This window comes from Bufo bufo, chromosome 2 (genome assembly GCF_905171765.1).
Source record: "Bufo bufo chromosome 2, aBufBuf1.1, whole genome shotgun sequence".
NCBI lineage: Eukaryota > Metazoa > Chordata > Amphibia > Anura > Bufonidae > Bufo > Bufo bufo.
Genome location: NC_053390.1, coordinates 304,763,649 through 304,778,129, shown reverse-complemented (window position 1 = coordinate 304,778,129; position 14,481 = coordinate 304,763,649). Strand labels below are relative to the sequence as shown.

At 41.4% G+C, this 14,481-nt stretch overlaps 1 protein-coding gene and 1 gene segment (V, D, J or C); both read right to left on the bottom strand.

The window, feature by feature from the left end:
• Positions 1 to 14,481, bottom strand: part of LOC120989007 — a 769,594-nt gene that overhangs the window by 14,659 nt on the left and 740,454 nt on the right. The gene's annotated exons all lie outside the window — the stretch shown is intronic.
• The window catches only part of LOC120989011, a 326,239-nt gene that overhangs the window by 183,160 nt on the left and 128,598 nt on the right, over positions 1 to 14,481 (bottom strand).

Genomic DNA, 14,481 nt, shown 5'->3' with positions numbered 1-14,481 from the left:
CATCAGTATGCAGCTGATTTTATACAGAGCCAGACAAAGGCATAGGCTCCATACACATGCCTCTAAAATGCCGGTCTTAATAAATGTGCCCATATATTCACAGATATATATGTTTTGCATCATTTTTTTGACTAATAGATTTGTTAAAGACTAATAGATTTGTTTGACTAATAGATTAGAGACAACCCCTTTTAGAGTATAGCTGTTGGCAATAATTAGTCAGCAGCACTTTTACTGTAGTCTACAAATTTTTAGTACATACATTTTAAAATCGTATTTTCTTTCCGTTCAGTTATTTAAATACTGTGTATCTTTTTTTTGTGATTCATGGATACATGGGATTTTACTTTTTTGTAGTTTTATTGTAGTATTTAAAAAAATTTATTAATACCTGGTAAAAATATAAAAAGTAGACCCAAAAATAGCATATAGTGAAAATATATATTTTTTAAACTTTGTCACCTTTCAATTATGGTACTATATGGGATATATTGTTTATGTACAAAAGGTGAATATATTGTTTATGGTCACAAAATGTGGGACTAGAAGCTGTGATGTGGGCTAATGGTGACATTATTTTTTTCTTACATTTAGGTCATATTAGACCTTGGTGGGCGTTTCAGCATTACATTTTTTTTATAGCTGATTTCTTATGTGACTGTGGCTGATATATTAGCCCCAGCTACAGGGAAGGGGGAGTGGGGATTTTTTGGTAGATTTATAATTCTGCAGTCCGATACAGTTTCTCATGAATTTAACCCAGCTTCTAACAACCATGAAAGGAAATTCTGCCTAGCTATGCCACTATTTAAGAATAGGGACTGGCATTTATTTTAATAGATTTAATATTTTCAGTCTCTTGTTAAGCTCCATATGCTTGTAATCCAACTTTCTTAAGACCCTGAAAGGCAAATTTGCCTACCAATAGCACTGTTTAGGGAGTAAAGAGAAGGATTTATTTAGTCAGATTTAGTAGTTAGTAGTCCCTATTACAGCTCCACATAATGTGATATTCAGCTTTCTTTGGACCCTGAATGACAAATCTGCCTATTATGGTTTGTAGGGAGAGAAGGAAAAAATAAAAATCCATATTTTTTTGGGTATGACTTTTACGTTTAGCAGCAATTTTTCAGATTTTCAAGAAAATTCTCAAAACCTGTTTTTCTAGGGACCAATTCAATTCTAAAGTGGCTTCGAGAGGCCAATATATTAGAAACTCCCCATTAAACACCCAATTTAAAAAAACTTCCCATCTCAAAGTATTTAAAAATGCATTTAGAAAAGCTTGATGAGCCTTTTAACCACCTCAGCCCCCCGAGCTTAAACACCCTTAATGACCAGGCCACTTTTTACACTTCTGCACTACACTACTTTCATCGTTTATTGCTCGGTCATGCAACTTACCACCCAAATTAATTTTACCTCCTTTTCTTCTCACTAATAGAGCTTTCATTTGGTGGTATTTCATTGCTGCTGACATTTTTACTTTTTTTTGTTATTAATCGAAATTTAACGAAATTTTTGCAAAAAAATGAAATTTTTCACTTTCAGTTGTAAATTTTTTTTAAAAAAACGACATCCATATATAAATTTTTCTCAAAATTTATTGTTCTACATGTCTTTGATTTAAAAAAAATGTTTGGGTAAAAAAAAAAAAATTGTTTGGGTAAAAGTTACAGCGTTTACAAACTATGGTACAAAAATGTGAATTTCCGCTTTTTGAAGCAGCTCTGACTTTCTGAGCACCTGTCATGTTTCCTGAGGTTCTACAATGCCCAGACAGTAGAAAAACCCCACAAATGACCCCATTTCGGAAAGTAGACACCCTAAGGTATTCGCTGATGGGCATAGTAAGTTCATAGAACTTTTTATTTTTTGTCACAAGTTAGCGGAAAATGATGAATTTTTTTTTTTTTTTTTTCTTACAAAGTCTCATATTCCACTAACTTGTGACAAAAAATAAAAACTTCCATGAACTCACTATGCACATCACGAAATACCTTGGGGTGTCTTCTTTCCAAAATGGGGTCACTTGTGGGGTAGGTATACTGCCCTGGCATTCTAGGGGCCCTAATGTGTGGTAAGTAGTTTGAAATCAAAATGTGTAAAAAATGACCTGTGAAATCCTAAAGGTGCTCTTTGGAATGTGGGCCCCTTTGCCCACCTAGGCTGCAAAAAAGTGTCACACATCTGGTATCGCCGTACTCAGGAGAAGTTGGACAATGTGTTTTGGGGTGTCATTTTACATATACCCATGCTGGGTGAGATAAATATCTCGGCAAAAGACAACTTTTCCCATTTTTTTATACAAAGTTGGCATTTGACTGATATTTCTCTCACCCAGCATGGGTATATGTAAAATGACACCCCAAAACACATTGCCCAACTCCTCCTGAGTACGGCGATACCAGATGTGTGACACTTTTTTGCAGCCTAGGTGGGCAAAGCGGCCCACATTCCAAAGAGCACCTTTAGGATTTCACAGGTCATTTTTTACACATTTTGATTTCAAACTACTTACCACACATTAGGGCCCCTAGAATGCCAGGGCAGTATAACTACCCCACAAGTGACGCCATTTTGGAAAGAAGACACCCCAAGGTATTTTATGATGGGCATAGTGAGTTCATGGAAGTTTTTATTTTTTGTCACAAGTTAGTGGAATATGAGACTTTGTAAGAAAAAAAAAATAATAAAATCATAATTTTCCGCTAACTTGTGACAAAAAATAAAAAATTCTAGGAACTCGCCATGCCCCTCACGGAATACCTTGGGGTGTCTTCTTTCCAAAATGGGGTCACTTGTGGGGTAGTTATACTGCCCTGGCAATTTAGGGGCCCTAATGCGTGAGAAGTAGTTTGAAATCAAAATCTGTAAAAAATGCCCTGTGAAATCTGAAAGGTGCTCTTTGGAATGTGGGCCCCTTTGCCCACCTAGGCTGCAAAAAAGTGTCACACATCTGGTATCGCCGTACTCAGAAGAAGTAGGGCAATGTGTTTTGGGGTATCTTTTTACATATACCCATGCTGGGTGAGAGAAATATCTCGGCAAAAGACAACTTTTCCCATTTTTTTATACAAAGTTGGCATTTGACCAAGATATTTATCTCACCCAGCATGGGTATATGTAAAATGACACCCCAAAACACATTGCCCAACTTCTCCTGAGTACGGCGATACTAGATGTGTGACACTTTTTTGCAGCCTAGATGCGCAAAGGGGCCCAAATTCCTTTCATGAGGGCATTTTTAGACATTTGGATCCCAGACTTCTTCTCACGCTTTAGGGCCCCTAAAATGCCAGGGCAGTATAAATACCCCACATGTGACCCCATTTTGGAAAGAAGACACCCCAAGGTATTCAATGAGGGGCATGGCGAGTTCATAGAATTTTTTTTTTTTTGGCACAAGTTAGCGGAAATAGATTTATTTATTTTTCTCACAAAGTCTCCCTTTCCGCTAACTTGGGACAAAAATTTCAATCTTTCATGGACTCAATATGCCCCTCACGGAATACCTTGGGGTGTCTTCTTTCCGAAATGGGGTCACATGTGGGGTATTTATACTGCCCTGGCATTTTAGGGGCCCTAAAGCGTGAGAAGAAGTCTGGAATATAAATGTCTAAAAATTTTTACGCATTTGGATTCCGTGAGGGGTATGGGGAGTTCATGTGAGATTTTATTTTTTGACACAAGTTAGTGGAATATGTCTGAATGGAGCCTTACAGGGGGGTGATCAATGACAGGGGGGTGATCAGGGAGTCTATATGGGGTGATCACCCCCCTGTCATTGATCACCCCCCTGTAAGGCTCCATTCAGACGTCCGTATGTGTTTTGCGGATCCGATCCATATATCCGTGGATCTGTAAAAAACATACGGACGTCTGAATGGAGCCTTACATTGGGGTGATCAATGACAGGGGGGTGATCAATGACAGGGGGGTGATCAGGGAGTCTATATGGGGTGATCACCTCCCGTCATTGATCACCCCCCTGTAAGGCTCCATTCAGATGTCCGTATGTGTTTTGCGGATCCGATCCATGTATCCGTGGATCCGTAAAAAACATACGGACGTCTGAATGGAGCCTTACAGGGGGGTGATCAATGACAGGGGGGTGATCAATGACAGGGGGGTGATCAGGGAGTCTATATGGGGTGATCACCCCCGTCATTGATTTTTCCCCTGTAAGGCTCCATTTAGACGTCCGTATGTGTTTGGGGTGTCTATATGGGGTGATCAGGGGTGATCAGGGGTTAATAAGGGGTTAATAAGTGACAGGGGGGTGTAGTGTAGTGGTGTTTGGTGCTAATTATTACTGAGCTGCCTGTGTCCTCTGGTGGTCGATCCAAGCAAAAGGGACCACCAGAGGACCAGGTAGCAGGTATATTAGACGCTGTTATCAAAACAGCGTCTAATATACCTGTTAGGGGTTAAAAAAATCGCATCTCCAGCCTGCCAGTGGCGATCGTTCGTTCCACTCGCTTACCTTCCGATCCTGTGAACGCGCGCGCCTGTGTGCGTGGGTTCACAGGAAATCTCGCGTCTCGCGAGATGACGCGTATATGCGTGACTCTGCCTACAGCTGCCGCCTCCGGAACGCGATCCTGCGTTAGGCGGTCCAGAGGCGGTTAAAGGAATTAAAGCAAAATGTGGGTAATTTTTAAAAAATATCCTTTTTAGTAGATTTTCAATTGTAATTAGAGATAAGTGAAGTTTTGAAAAATTTGATTCGGCAGTTTTGCTGAAATTCGCCAAGAAATTTGAATTGTTATGAATTAGTCCGTCGCTAATGGCTATACACCAGGTATACCCAGGCCAGTGTGCCTAATCATATTCTTCCCACTTGGTGACACAATCTCAGTGTGAAGCCTATAGATTTTTGGGCCTTTATTTTTTTTATTGTTATCCAGGCACCATTTCAGGTTTGCAGAGACCTTAATGTGTGAAAACATAAGAAACACCCCCAACAAGCCGCTACACCCCCAATAAATGAATCTAGGAGTATATAAATTACTTTGACTTCATAGAATTTCTTAGAATTGGCTGCGAAAAGCAAAAAAAACTAACATTTTTCCAATGATATATAGATTCATCTCAACATTTTTCATCTAGAGTTAATAGGGAAAAAAAAAACACAAATTGCTATGCAATTTCTTTCAAGTATGGCAATATCCTATATGTGGTCATTAAACAACTATTTGGGGACACTATGGATTTGGCTGACAAGAGCCATAACTGTTTTAATTTTTTGCGACAAAGCTATGTGAGGGTTGTTTTTGTGAGACAAGTTGTAGATATTATTTTTAGGGGTAATTCTGTCTATTTCGGAAGCAATTCTGTCCTTTATTTTTATGGGGTTCACTGTGTGCTATAGTGATAATATGACATTATTCCTTGGGTTGATACAATTATAGCAATACAAAATATTTATAGTTTTGTATGTCATTACTTTTTCAAGATAAAATTCATTTTTGTGAAAACAAAAAAATATATTTGTTGTGTTGCCATATTCTAAGAGCTGTAACTTTTTTTATTTTTGTGTTAATGGACCTGTGAGAATTCTTGATTCTTTGCAGAATGGGCTGTAGTTTGTATTGTTACCATTTTGGGGTACATATATCTTTTTGATTGCTTTACATTTAATTTATGAGAGGCTAGGTGGGTGAAAAACATTCATTCTGTTTACCATGTGGTATGAATAATATGTTACTTTTATTCTGTTGGGGTATATACAGTATATACAGTACAGACCAAAAGTTTGTTCACACCTTCTCATTCAAAGAGTTTTCTTTATTTTCATGACTATGAAAATTGTAGATTCACACTGAAGGAATCAAAACTATGAATTAAAACATGTGGAATTATATACATAACAAACAAGTGTGAAACAACTGAAAATGTGTCATATTCTAGGTTCTTCAAAGTAGCCACCTTTTGCTTTGATTACTGCTTTGCACTCTCTTGGTATTCTCTTGATGAGCTTCAAGAGGTAGTCCCCTGAAATGGTTTTCACTTCACAGGTGTGCCCTGTCAGGTTTAATAAGTGGGATTTCTTGCCTTATAAATGGGTTTGGGACCATCAGTTGCGTTGAGGAGAAGTCAGGTGGATGCACAGCTGATAGTCCTACTGAATAGACTGTTAGAAATTTGTATTATGGCAAGAAAAAAGTAGCTAAGTAAAGAAAAACGAGTGGCCATCATTACTTTAAGAAATGAAGGTCAGTCAGTCAGCCGAAAAATTGGGAAAACTTTGAAAGTAAGGGCTATTTGACCATGAAGGAGAGTGATGGGGTGCTGCGCCAGATGACCTGGCCTCCACAGTCACCGGACCTGAACCCAATCGAAATGGTTTGGGGTGAGCTGGTCCGCAGAGTGAAGGCAAAAGGGCCAACAAGTGCTAAGCATCTCTGGGAACTCCTTCAAGACTGTTGGAAGACCATTTCAGGGGACTACCTCTTGAAGCTCATCAAGAGAATGCCAAGAGTGTGCAAAGCAGTAATCAAAGCAAAAGGTGGCTACTTTGAAGAACCTAGAATATGACATATTTTCAGTTGTTTCACACTTGTTTGTTATGTATATAATTCCACATGTGGATGTGTAAGCAATATGAAGGGGCACACTCAGAAGGGAAACACAAGATAGTAACGAATAATGGACTTTATTAGTCTAAAACAAACCCCTAAAAATTGTATAAAAACATACATGTAGACACACATATACCCTATGCAAATGATGTGAAACTACAATAGGGAGGAATTCTTATGGGTGTATTGAAGTCCCAAAATTCTATGTATACAACAGCGTGCCAGCAATGTCCTATGAATATACGTGGATACACGTGGATACTTCTCGTATACCGAAACCACAGTGCACAATGTTTATGCTGCGCTGGATTCCGTAGCGCGTAAGAGACACAACTGGTACCAAGTGTCAGCTAAATCCAAAGTGTTCACTCCACAGTGCAATTGATTATATATAACTTATGCTTGTTTCATAGATTCTGTAATGCTCGCAAACGAGCGCGGTCTTACCCCTCTTCACTGCTCTCCGCAGCGTTGTATCCAGGCGGCCGTGCACTCACAGCGTGCTACGTGATGTGCTGGCCGTACGTGGCCTCCCACGTAACCTGGTTGTCCGGGGGACCGAGTAGACGCTTTAATAACGTCACTGTTTGGCGACTGCTCTTCCAGCTTTTGGATTACTCTTCAAGCTTTTGGATTCAAGCAGATTTTCTTACTTTCTTTCTTATTTCTTTTGGTTCCAGGCTTCCTTTTTCTTTATCCACGCTCACTCTGTATGCCAGACGCGTTTCAGGGTCTAACACCCCTTCCTCAGGCCACTGCTTACACCTCCTCTGAGGTCCTGAGGGTGGGACCTGAGGGTGAGCACCTTATCCATACGGTGAGGGGGTGAGCCGCTGTATTCTTGCAAGTCTTTCAATAATTCCACATGTGTTAATTCATAGTTTTGATGCCTTCATAGTCATGAAAATAAAGAAAACTCTTTGAATGAGAAGGTGTGTCCAAACTTTTGGTCTGTACTGTATATATATATATATTGAAAAAAGAGGATTCGGCGGCACCAGTAAACTGGCTCAGGTGCAACGTCCAAGGGAATAAGCTTCTCACCCTTAATATGCGTATGAAAAAGGACAACACTCCAAGACTTGAAAAAAACACAATGTCTTTATTCACCCATGTGAAGCAGTAGCAACGTTTCAGCTCACAACTGAGCCTTTCTCAAGCCCAGAGAAAGGCTCAGTTGTGAGCTGAAACGTTGCTACTGCTTCACATGGGTGAATAAAGACATCGCGTTTTTTTCAAGTCTTGGAGTGTTTTCTTCAGACGTATATAAATATATTTATATATTACTCCTTTAGGCCGAATGCACACGGCCGTGTTCCGCGGCCGAAAGTGGTCCGTGGTATGCCGGGCTGGATTCCTGTTCAGAGCAGGAGCGCATGGCGTCATTGGTTGCTATGACGCCGTGCGCTTTATGCCGCCGCTGCTGTACAGTAATACACTTCTATAGATCATACGAGTGTATTACTGTAGCGGGGCTATTTATTTTGTTCCTGACGTTACTAGGAGCCTTGAACTTTTAATAATATGACTTCTGGTGAAAGTTTGTGAACTCTTCAGGATTTTCTATAGCTCTGCATACATTGGACCAAAAACTACATCAGATTTTCACACAAGTCCTAAAAGTTGATAAACAGATCATGCAAATAAGTGTAATATATTAGACTTAGTCATTTATTTGTTTATTGAGGAAAATGATCCAATATCACATGTCTGTGAGAAAAGTATATGTACCTTTTGCTTTCAATATCTGGTGGGATCCCTTTGTGCAGCAATAACTTCAATTTGATGTTTCCAGTAATTGTTTATTAGTTCTCTGGCTTGGATGAATTTAGCCCATTCCTCTGTACAAAACAACTTCAACTCTATTTAGTTGTTCTTCTTTAACCATTCTTTGTTAGAATGATTTGTGTGCTTTGGGTCATTGCTGCATGGCCCACTCAGCTTACAGACAGATGTCCTCACATTTCCCTTTAGAATTGGCTGATATAATTCAGATTTTATTGTTCCATCAATGATAGAAAGGCGTCCTGACACAGATGCAGTAAAACAGGCACAAACCAATATATTACAACCACCATGTTTCACAGATGAGATAAGGTTTTTATGTTGGAATACAGTGTTTTCCTTTCTACAGTAGCCTTTTGGCTTGTCCAGATGATCTTTAGTAATTGCCGCATGGCAGCAATGTTCTTTTTGGAGATCAGTGGCTTTCTTCTTGTAATTCTGTGATACACATCATTGTTGTTCAGAGTCTTCAACATTAGGCAATGTAAGAATGGTCTTTAGTTGCTTAGAGGTTATCTTGGCTTCTTTCGTGACCTTGTAGACTATTACATGACATCTTATTGGCATGATCTTTGTTGGTCAACCACTATTGGGGAAGGTAATAATGTTTGAATTTCCTCCACTTGTACACAATCTGTCTAACTTGGTGGAGTCAAAACTCTTTAGACATGGTTTTGTAACCTTTTCCAGCCTGATAAGCAACAACTTTTATTATGAGGGCCGCTCCTCCTCACAAGCAGCACGTTTTCCTTCTGAGCGCCGACTATTTATACCTTTACCTCCTTAACATACAACTTTAATACAGTACCATCATACTTATCTTAGGATCTAACTATCAATACTCACCCTGTGATCCGGTGACTTAATGAGATACAGATTTACATCGTGGATCGACGGGGAGGGAACACGACTCCTAGAAAATCATACAATATACCAACAACAGTGTGCATTTTTTTCAATTTTATAATGAGGTCCTCAGAACTCTCTATTGTTCGTGCCATGATGCACTTCCACAAATGTGTTGTGAAGATAAGACTTTGATCCCTGTTCTTAAATAAAGCAGGTTGCCCATTTACACCTGATGCCACAGTCGCTATTGACCCCAACATCTATGGAGTTTAGTGGCTAGGATAGGAGATAGCTTTGACCCATACAATATGCCAGTGCTTCACATTGGAGGATTACAGAAAGTACCGTCTGACCCACTGCACAACCTTTTGAGCGAAAGGTTCAAAAGCATAAAAAAAGTGTTTAATATTTTAGCTATTTTTCTGCCAATAATATATTATTGCTCCCCCGGTTATAAGCACGCTACATTTTTGTTTTTTTTTGAGCATTTCCTCCCATTTAGGCCAGTTTATTTCAGTGATTTTCCAATATAGTATTACCCTAAAATATTTTTTTAATTTGCAGTCACTAATTTCTATAAATCAGGTATATCCAGGCCACTCTGCCTTAGGGTACAGAGCAAACAAAGCGGCCAGGTTATGGCCATGCTGTGATGAAGGACTGTGCAGCCAATTAGCCCGCAGCTGCCTTTCATTTAATAAATGAAGACCACACTGTAATAACTATTTTATGACCATTGTATTTAATTTTTTTTTAATAACTTGGAAAGGAACCCCTTTACTATACGGTAGGTAGTCCTTAACAAGTTAAAAGCTACACTTTTAAGAAATTTAAGTACATTGTTGGAAGAAAAATATCAATTTGAATGTTACGTTTGAATGACAATAAGAGACTACAAGATACATATTTACTGTAATTACTTCTCTGTCACTGAAATATATAATATTATAAAGGAGAGCCTTTTCCTAACATGCCTAATATCATCAAAGAAATTTATCTGATTTAGAAGTACTACACAGTCTAAGGAATTACTTGTAAACTTGGCACTCAAGTATTCTAATACTTGCAATCCTTCAACCTGAAGCACATATGAATTAAAATTTTGCCTCTTTTAAAAAAAAAAACCAGCTTTTTTATCATTAATCATAGCTTGATCTTCAGTCATATGTGTCTATATATCAGATTTCAAATAAGCTGAATTTTTCACAGTAAAATAGGGATTAAACAATTATAGAAAATAAAGGGTTGAAATTATTTATCATTCCCTTTGTGCCAGGATTCTGGTAGAACAAAGTTGCAAATTTTGCTGCAGACTTTTTGTGATTTGTACATCTTTTTTGTATTTGCTGTGACGGGGTGCTACGGACTGGCACCTGACACCGCAGGCACCACCACTGAAGGATCCAACTGTTGTGCTGCTACATCTCCCTTTCTGGTTTGTTTTTTTGTGATTTGTTGCAACTTTTTAAAAGTAGGTGGGGAAATGGTCATTGTTAGCTATGGCAAATAGGTATACACCAGATTGATCAACTCCGACTTTAGAGATTATTAGAGATGAGCGAATTAAAGCCAACGATCCGAATTTCAGGATAAATTCGATTTGCTTTACTTTGTTTAAAGTATATGTACACCTTTAGTGCCATTTTTTTATTGCATTGTACTCATTTTGTGCTAAAATAATTTTTTTAGTTGGTCTTGGTATTAAAAATGATGAGCTGTTTTCCTGGCACAGCTTTGAGTTTATCTACTAGCAGAATCTCTATTTTCTCTCTGGTCCATCAGACAGGAAGCTGAGGGCTTCTTATCTCTGCTCTCTTACCTTATAAATAGAAATGATCGAATTGAAGCTGATGAAGTGGAATTCATTACAAATTTCAGGAAGAATTTGATTTGCAACTAACGCGAATTTCCTCGTACTTTGTGGTAATGAATGTAAATTTTTCCTCAAATGGCGGCTACATGTGTGAGGACATGGGGCAAGGAACTCTGGGAAGGTGGGCTGACCCATAATGCCATGCATGCAGCCAATCAGCAGCCAGCCAGCCCTGTGATGTGACAGCCCTATAAATACGGCAGCCATCTTAGATTCTGCCATTCACCAGTGTACTTACAGCAGGGAGAGACGTGTCTGCAGGTGCTAGGGACGGTGGTAGACCTTGCAGCACTGACTGGGGACCCAAATTGCCATTTTACAGCTCTGTAGTTCCAGCAAACCATTCTTATTAGGGTGCAAGTGCTGTTTGATACAGGCATTAACAGGGGTTATTACAAGGAATTATTTCTACATCTTATTTGCCCTTGTGCGGTGCACTTATCTGTGGTGTAGTTATTTCTTGTCAAGCCTTTTGTGACGTGTATTAGCACAAAAAGCTAAAATACATTTTCCGCTCTGCGGTGCACTTATCTGTAGTAAAGGCTTTGGTGGAGTGTTTTAGCGCAAAAAGAAAAAAAAAATTGTCGCTCAGTGGTGTAGTTATTTCTTGTTAAGCCTTTTGTGACTTGTATTAGCACAAAAAAAAAAAAAAAAGTTGCCGCTCTGCAGTGCAGTTATTTCTTGTTAAGCCGTTTGTGACGTGTATTAGCACAAGAAGAAAAAATACATTTACTGCTCAGCGGTGTAGTTATCTGTAGTAAAGGCTTTTGTGGGGTGTTTTAATTTCTTTTTTATTTATTGATCTAACAGTATGTCAGGCATAGAAGTGGCAGCACAGGGTAGTGGCAGAGGCCTAAATGTTTCTGGCGCAGGCAGAGGTCACAACAGAGTAAAGGGGCGTGGCAGCAGGAGTCGCAGCAAGAGGCCTGAGCTCCCGGTGTCATCTAGCGGTCATGTCTTGACCAACAACCCAGCGGTTCTTGTTTGGTTAACTCGGTCATCCACTTCATCCCAAGTGACATCAGACACCCCCAGCCAGTCGGTGGGTTCGTCAGACACAACCCTTAGTTGGCATGGCCCAGGAGCAGGCCCTGTGCCCTCACCTGTCCTCAACCTGCCTCTGTCCTTTGCTGTTTCCTCACCCACAGAAGTATTGTATGCTGTGGGCTTAGCTCCACTATACAGCGAGGATGAGCTACTAAAGGACAGTCAGGAGCTACTGCCCAGCCAAGATCTGGAGGAGACATCCGCCACTTCCTCCACTAGGCGGGCAAGTAGTGATGAGGAGAGTGGCATGGGAGGTGGTGTTGCGAGTGGTCAGAGACCCAGAGACCATTGAGGAGACACTCGATGATGAAGCTGATCGCACTTGAGAGCCGGGTGCAAAAGGGGGTTCATCATCAGAAGAGGGTGGCAGCTTGCTCGTGAGGCAGCGGCTGAGCCAGTAAAGTTGTAGCATGGCTGGGTGTCAGCAGTGGGAGGTCGGAAGCCAAACGTGCCATGGGTAGACCACCTGCTTCGCAGAAGCCTACCTGCCCAGGAAGTAGTGGTGCAGGGGTTCATGGAGGCAGCGTTGGTAGCAGTCAGTCAGTGCGGACTGTTGGGGGGAAAATCACCTACTCGGCGGTGTGGCAGTTTTTTAAAAATCCGCCGGAGGAGGTGAACATGGCCATATGTAGAATATGTGGGCAGAAGCTGAAGCGTGGCCAGGGTGCCAATGTTGGCACCTCGGCCCTGCGTCAACATATGCAGCGTCACCATAAAGTGACCTGGGAGAACCGTGGCTCCAATGTGGTGGTCCAGCCTGCCGCAGCATCCGCTGCATCACCCAGTGGCACGCACCCAATTTCATGCAATCAAGGCTCCACCACCTCAGCCGAAGGGAGCTGTCTGTCGTTACCATCGTCTGCTGTTCTTGATGCTCCTACTCCTCATCAGTCATTTTGTCAGCAATCGATCACTGAAGCGATTGCCAAGAGACAACAGTATGCGTGCACGCATCCAACGGCGCAGAAGCTGAATGTGCTCCTGTCCAAGTTGCTGGTACTGCAGTCCCTCCCTTTCCAAGTGGTGGACTCTGCACCTTTCAGAGAACTGATGGCTTGAGCCGAGCCGAGGTGGAGAGTCCCATGCCGTCATTTCTTTAACAAAAAGGCAGTGCTAGCCCTGCACAAACATGTAGAACAGAATGTGGGCCAGTCATTGACCCTGTCGGTATCTGCCAAAGTGAACGGCAGCGCCGACGTGTGGAGCTGTAACTACGGTCAAGGACAATACATGTCCTTTATGGCCCACTGGGTAATTGTGGTTCCTGCATAGCCACAACAGCAACTTAGCCAGGTCACGCCGCTTCCGCCTCCATGTTCTCACGCCGTTGGTTCAGAGACAATGTCCGCCTCTGCCTCCTCATCCTCCACCATGTCCTCAGCCTCCACTGCAAGGACAAGTTACAGTACGCCTCCAGCATACCACATATGCAGGGCTCGGCGGTATCATACTGTTCTGCACCTGGTTTGCCTTGGCTAACACACAGGGGAGGAACTCCTCCATGTGATGCATCAAGAAATCAATTCCTGGCTTTCTCTGTGACAACTGAAAATCGGAACCTTGGTGACCTGCTCTCACGTTCCACTGCCATGGCTGCTGGGGAGTGGTGGGGTGGCAGCAGCAGTAAGAGCTCCATCAGCAGCAGCCTGAGTCTACAGTCGCTGATGAGTAGCTTTCTTTACCTGCATAGTAAAGAAACTACTCACCAGCAGCAGCAGGTAGACCTGGAGCAGGACCTGAACCAGCAAGTGGTGGCATACTTGGACAGTACCCTGCCACCCCACATTGAAGATCCGCTGGACTACTGGGCAGCCATAACTGGATTTGTGGCTGCAACTGGCAGATTTTGCCCTGGAAAAGCTGTCCTGCCCGGCCAGTAGTGTGGCATCAGAGCGGGTGTTTAGTGCAGCGGGGGCCATTGTTACCCCCAGGAGAACTCGCCTGTTGGGGATGTCTTGGTGCTTTTCAAAGACATCCCCAACAAGTGACCCCCACTGGAAGTTCGTCTACTAATATCCGGAGATACACAAAGAAATTGGAGCGCTCCAAAGATAAAGACCTGGAATTTCAGCCATTCAAGCTGGTCAGTACAAGTATAAGTTCACCTCTCGCAATATTACACCCTGATCGTATAACCGGATCTGAGATTTGTGGATAACGATCGAGAGAGACCAGAGACGAACGAACCAGGGGATTCCAATCACTGAGAACCACGTGAATAAACACCGTGAGTAAAAATCAAAAGGATTGAATATTGGGACTGCAGGATAATCAACATTAAACTGTGAGTAAAAACTTGGTGTCCAATTGGATACTTTATCGAATATTTATATTGGACAATTC